Here is a 6,031-nt window from a genome sequence, read left to right on the forward strand (position 1 = left end):
TTTTCATTTTTTAAAGCATCTCCAGAAAATTTCTTGTAAAGCCACAGCTCTTAAAGCCAGGCCGGCAACCTTTGATATGTAAATGCAGTTATTAGGAACTGAGTCCACCCACCATGGCCAGGCCGGCAACATTTAGTATGCAAATGTAAGCTATTAGAAACTGGATCCACATGGCGCCCTATATTTGCATATTAAAAGACTAGGGTGGGAGGGCCAGCTATTTCTAGGGTTACATGAATGACATGCCTGGTCAAACCAATCCCCTGAGCCCTATGCAAATCAGACACTGACTTCTCCCGCTATCGCATGTAACTGGATATTACCTGAGGTAGGGGGTTCCCTCTTTCTGCTTTGGAGCCCCCTTCCTGTTAAAACATGCCCAGTCTGAATGAAGAGACAGACCCCTCAAACAGGCTTTGTGTGAACAACGTGGCTGTTTATTCACCCTGGTGTGGGCGGGCTGAGTCCGAAAAGGGAGTCAGTGGAGGGACAGGAGTTGGTTTTATAGGTTTGGGGTAGGCAAGTGCAAAGTTACAGATGTTACTGTTTAGAGCGGTTTTTTGCAAGCAGGGAGTGGGTCTTAGGGTCTGGAGTCAGGAGGTTGACCAAGGTGGGTTACAAAGTCCAGTTGCCTTATCAGTTGGGGCGGGAATAAGGAACGATAGAGAATGTGTTTAAGTTCGGTTTTTATCAGTTGATATACTACTCATGCAAGAGAAGTTCTGGACATTTCGCAGCAGCCTTTAAACTTTTCATTTTAATTTACCCCAAAGTTTACATATTCTAAAGTGAGTCACTAAACCATGAAAAGTAAATCCAGAATTTTCTTCACCTTCTAGTCTAGGACAGACATTCTTAATATAGAGAAATAAATGGAAAAACAATGTTCATTTCATGGCATTTCTAAAATCTGTTAAAAGTGGGGAAAAGCAATCTCTGCTTTAAATTACATTTCAAATGAGTAAGAATTAGATGATGTACCAAAAGTTCTTTTCCAGTAAAAGAGAGGCTTTCTTTTCCTAATATTAGGAAAACACAATTTTGTAGAAGGCAAAACTGATTATTTCTTATGCCCAGGGGCACTGGCCTTTGCATTTGCTGGAGTTTAAATAAACGAAGTTTAAACGTTCAAGGACCATCTCTAAATGAGTACATTCTAATGTTTAACATTTTCTCCTTGTGGTTATTAGATAGAACAGCTTATGGAGACAAAAGCCTAGGCTTGCTTGAGATCCTGGGTTTGAGATGTGACTAACAATGCCAATAGCAAGAAGGCTTAAGCAAAACAAAACCTTAAAATTTAATTTTGTTTTGTTTTGTTTTGTTTTCCTAGATGGAGTCTTGCTCTGTCACCCAGGCTGGAGTGCAGTGGCACAATCTCGGCTCACTGTAACCTCTGCCTCCCAGGTTCAGGTGATTCTCCTGCCTCAGTCTCCTGAGTAGCTAGGACTACTGGTGCATACCACCACACCTGGTTACTTTTTGTATTTTTAGTAGAGATGGCGTTTCACCATGTTGGCCAGGCTGGTCTTGAACTGTTGACCTCAGGTGATTCACCGGCCTTAGCCTCCCAAAGTGCTGGGGTTACAGACGTGAGCCACTGTGCCCAGCCTAAAATTTAATTCTGAAAACATATATATCTCTTCCCCTCAAAGATAGTGGGAACAAGGGAGGCCTCCCAGAGGCAGAGGCTTGAGTCAAGTCTTTGATAAGGCAAATAAATGGAGAAAGATTATTAAAAAAAAGAGGGTATGAAAGAGCAGGATCTGCTGATGTGGTGTGCACCTTTAGTCGCAGCTACTTGGGAGTCTCAGGCTGGAGGATTGCTTGAGCCCAGGAATTTGAGGCTGCAGTAAGCTGTGATCGTGCTACCACACTCTAGCCTGGGTGACACAGTAAGACGCCGTGTCAAAAACAAACAAAGCAGGATTTGTTTGAGAGAATGCAAGTTCTGTTTGTGACATCCCGAGGGTGTGGGGTGTCAGAGGGCAGGAGATGGGCTACAGAGGTGAACAGGATTCAGAATCAGAAAAGGTCTTGGGTGCTAATGTGAGAAACTTGAAATTTATCCTCCATATTATGGGAAACAATTATAGGTTTTACAGTTTCTTCTTTTAACTTAAAGCAGATTTGCTTATGTTTCTAAATATCCTCTTAAAATTTTTAAATCCTCAAAGCAGTGGCTTTGAACCCTTACTTTACATTACACTTACTTGTGGTATTTTTTTTTCAGTCTTTCATATGATTTTATTTTCTTCCTTCAACCATAATAATATGATATCCAAATTTTGTCTTAACTGGTGGGTCTGTAAACACAGGCTTATCCATCCCACTTACAGGCAAGGCAAATGCTGCTTCTTGAAATGGTCCCACCATGGACCCTCTGGTCATCCAACCCAAGTCTCCCCCTTGCCTGGCTTTATCTTCACTATATTGTGCGGCCGCTTCATTGATTCTCATCCCAGACTTTAAGTTTTCCATGGCTTCCATGATTTTGCCGTGTTTTTCACATAGAATGTGTCAGACCTTTACTGCATTGCCACCACCTTTGGGACCTTGAGCCTTCTTGTCAGCACTGTCACTCCCAGAGGCTGCTCCCCCTTTCCCCGCATTTCCAGAACCACTTTTTCCTTTGGGCGGCATTTTGGAAACCTGCTGTTGAACTCTGAACTTACCTGTGGTATTTTAAAAAATATAGATGAATAAACCCCACCTCATTCAAATTCCGATTTAATTAGTCTAGGGATGGGCCCAGGCATCAGCATTTTTTAAAGAGCGTCAGGGGATTCTAAATTCAACTAGGGTTGAAAATTGTTGCTTTTATGGTGAATTGCTTCAACCAAATAATCAGATCAACATCTGACTGAGAACTGTCTAGGATGGCAGCTGCTTCAACTTTGATGAGTATGTGAATCACCTGGAAATCTGACTCAGCTTCAGTAACTTGGGGTGGAGTCTGAGATTCTGCCGTCTTAACAAACTCCCAGGTGTTGCTGACGGTGCCAATAGAAACGGTCTAGACTCTAAGATGAAGAGGAAGGGGTTTGAATGGAAGTATGGAGAAGTCGTTTGGAAACACTGGCACCTGTAGAGTAATTCTTGCTGGGGCATACTTTCTTGGCAAGAAATCAGACAACACAAGAATATTAGGTAGACAGAGGGTGCAGGGGAAGAGGAGAGAGTTGGGAGACACCAGGGAAGAACATGCCTTAGGGGCCTGGGAGGAGGATGGGGAGGGAAAGGATGCCACCAGACCACCTCAGAGTAAAGGTCTTGGGCAAGTTATTTAATTTCTTTAAGCCTCATTTTCCAGCATGTCTCAAATACAGTGGCTCACGTGTATCGGAACAAACTAAGGGTACTTATCAAACTTTAGGATTCGCGGGCTGCAACCTAGTTCAAATGATTCCAAATGGAGGAAGAGGAAGGGTAAGAATCTGCATTTACAGCAAGCACACCAGGTGATTATTATGCACCCTCAAGGTGGAGAACTAGAACTTTGATGGTAAAATAAGATAGCAAGCACCCTGAACACATGAAGTGCTCAATAAGTAGTAACCACGGTGATGATGATGGTTATGGTGATGATAGAGTAAACATTTCCGGTCCAGCCCAGACTCTGCAGAACATGGGTTTTATGCATCCTACTGTTTCAGACAAGATCAGGCATGCTCAGGGTGGTATTGAGGAAGGAGACCCAGGCATCTAGGATCACCTCCCCCTTGACTTCCACACTGCATTTCGATAGAAGAAAAGGCTGGCCGACTCCTAAATCGCCTTCCTGTAAATAGCAGGCATGGTGTAGGGGAATCTCTCCAGAAGACATTGTTCTTAAACAAGATCAAACCCCCACCCCACTCCTCCATCGACCAAGACCCTTTCATATGTGATTTCTAAAACTGTAAACCCAAGACTCTTTCACTTGTAATTTCTAAGGCTGTGAACCTAAGATTCTTTCATGTGTAATATCTAGAGTGGAAGCCTATGGAAAGGCAGAGCTTCTCTGTTAGAGGAGCTTGGTCGTTTAGACAAATTGTCGCCCGGCTCCCGGCCGTAATAATAATAAACACCTCTTCCTTCCCAGTTCGGTGTTCGAGAGTTCTGTTTCTTGTGGCCAATCCTGCTTCAGTATGGCCATAGACCATCCTACTCTTTCAAATTGGTCCCTACCAAAGATGTCTGCTAGCTACTTGCCATAGGAAAAGCGGGGGGCACTTCCACATGACTGTACTTCTCTTGACTTCTCCAGCTTTTTCAAAAGGTTTCTTTTCAAGAGGAACTCATTAAACAGTGTTTTCAAAGAACATTTATTATGATGGTGTAAAACCAAAGACAATGAGGTGAGTCTCAACTACTTTAGAGGTTTATTTCGCCAAGGTTGAGGACATGCATAAGAAAAAGGAACACCGAATCACAAGAACATCTGTGATCTGTGCTTTTTTCCAAAGAGGGTTTGGGGACTTCAACTTTTTTTTTTTTTTGAGACGGAGTTTCGCTCTTGTTACCCAGTCTGGAGTGCAATGGCGCGATCTCGGCTCACCACAACCTCCGCCTCCTGGGTTCAAGCAATTCTCCTGCCTCAGCCTCCTGAATAGCTGGGATTACAGGCATGCGCCACCATGCCCAGCTAATTTTTTGTATTTTTAGTAGAGATGGGGTGTCACCATGTTGACCAGGATGGTCTCGATCTCTTGACCTCGTGATCCACCCGCCTCGGCCTCCCAAAGTGCTGGGATTACAGGTGTGAGCCACCGCGCCCGGCCCAGGGGACTTCAATTTTTAAAGGGGAAAGAGTGGGCAGTAAGGGAAAGAAAGTAAAAAAAGGCAGGAGCAGGAAGACAGATAAAAGAGGCAAGCAGTTGCATTCTTCTGAGGCTTTGATCAGCGTTCATTGAATTCACATTTTACTTGCGAAAAGGGGGTAGAGGAACAGTCAACTGTACATTCCCTGTAGCTCCGTGAATCTGCATTTTTACATAAGATAAACTTACAGTATAAGAACTGTAAGTTCTTTATGAATTTGTCTCAGGTGAGTGGAGGGGTGAGTCCTTCTCCTGTCTTTGTCCCTTACCTATGAGAAGAGAGGCTGTTGACTTACATAGGGTGAAATTCAACAGAACTCTGTTTTAGGGTAAAGATCTTGGGGTCCACAAAAAATTTCCAGGCCCCCAGGGAAGGAAGTGACCTATCTTTGTAGCTCTTACTTTAGGAACAAAATGGGAGGTAGTTTTGTGTAATTCAGTTCCCAATCTTAACTTTTCCCTTTGGCACAGTGAGTTTGGGGTTTTGAGATTTCTTTTTACAGTGGAAAGTGTCTACTATATAATATTAATGTTAAACAACAGAATGTTTGATTGACCCAAATTTGGTTTAAAAAGTGCTACAGCATGAATTTTAAAGGTACTGCTTTGTTTCTACTTGCAGTTTTTAATTTTCTTCCTTTCTGTCAAGAAAAGATCAGGCTCCTTTGCAAAGGGAAGGTTTGTGATGGGGTAGAAAGCAAAAGTTCAGCCTGGCCAGCATGGCCAAACCACTCTACCAAAAAAAAAAAATAGCTGGTATGTTGGCACGCATCTGTAGTCCCCATTACTTGGGAGACTGAGGTGGGAGGATTGATTGAACACAGGAAGTCAAGGTTTCAGTGAGCTGTGATTGCATCACTGCATTCCACTCTGGGTGACAGAACAAGACCTTATCTAAAAAATAAAGAAATAAAAATAAATAAAAAAGCAAAAGTTACCAGAAAACCACTTCACTTTCTAGCTTTTGTTTTCAAAAGTCTAAACCATTGAGACAGTTATGTTCCATGCCTCCAGGAAAACTGTCAAGAGCAAGGGAATTGCTCTTGAAGAAAATACTTCCCTCACCCTGATGGAAATATTTTCTCAGAGACTAAAAAGAGAGTCACTTGAGCACTGGGGGAATGAGGTGTGTGGGTCCCCAGGAGCAGATGCGCATATGACCTCCTTGGAGAATCTTCTAATATTTAACCTTTTCTCAGTTTCCCCTTGATCACGAAGGGTGCACTCTG

The 6,031-nt window shown here is 43.0% G+C and overlaps 1 pseudogene; it reads right to left on the reverse strand.

The window, feature by feature from the left end:
* Positions 1-2,227: 2,227 nt before the first annotated feature.
* On the reverse strand, positions 2,228-2,670 carry LOC105723844 (peptidyl-prolyl cis-trans isomerase NIMA-interacting 4-like; annotated as a pseudogene).
* Positions 2,671-6,031: the final 3,361 nt, after the last annotated feature.

Source organism: Aotus nancymaae, unplaced genomic scaffold (genome assembly GCF_030222135.1).
Source record: "Aotus nancymaae isolate 86718 unplaced genomic scaffold, 86718_ANA_hifiasm-v0.15.2.pri h1tg000014l, whole genome shotgun sequence".
NCBI lineage: Eukaryota > Metazoa > Chordata > Mammalia > Primates > Aotidae > Aotus > Aotus nancymaae.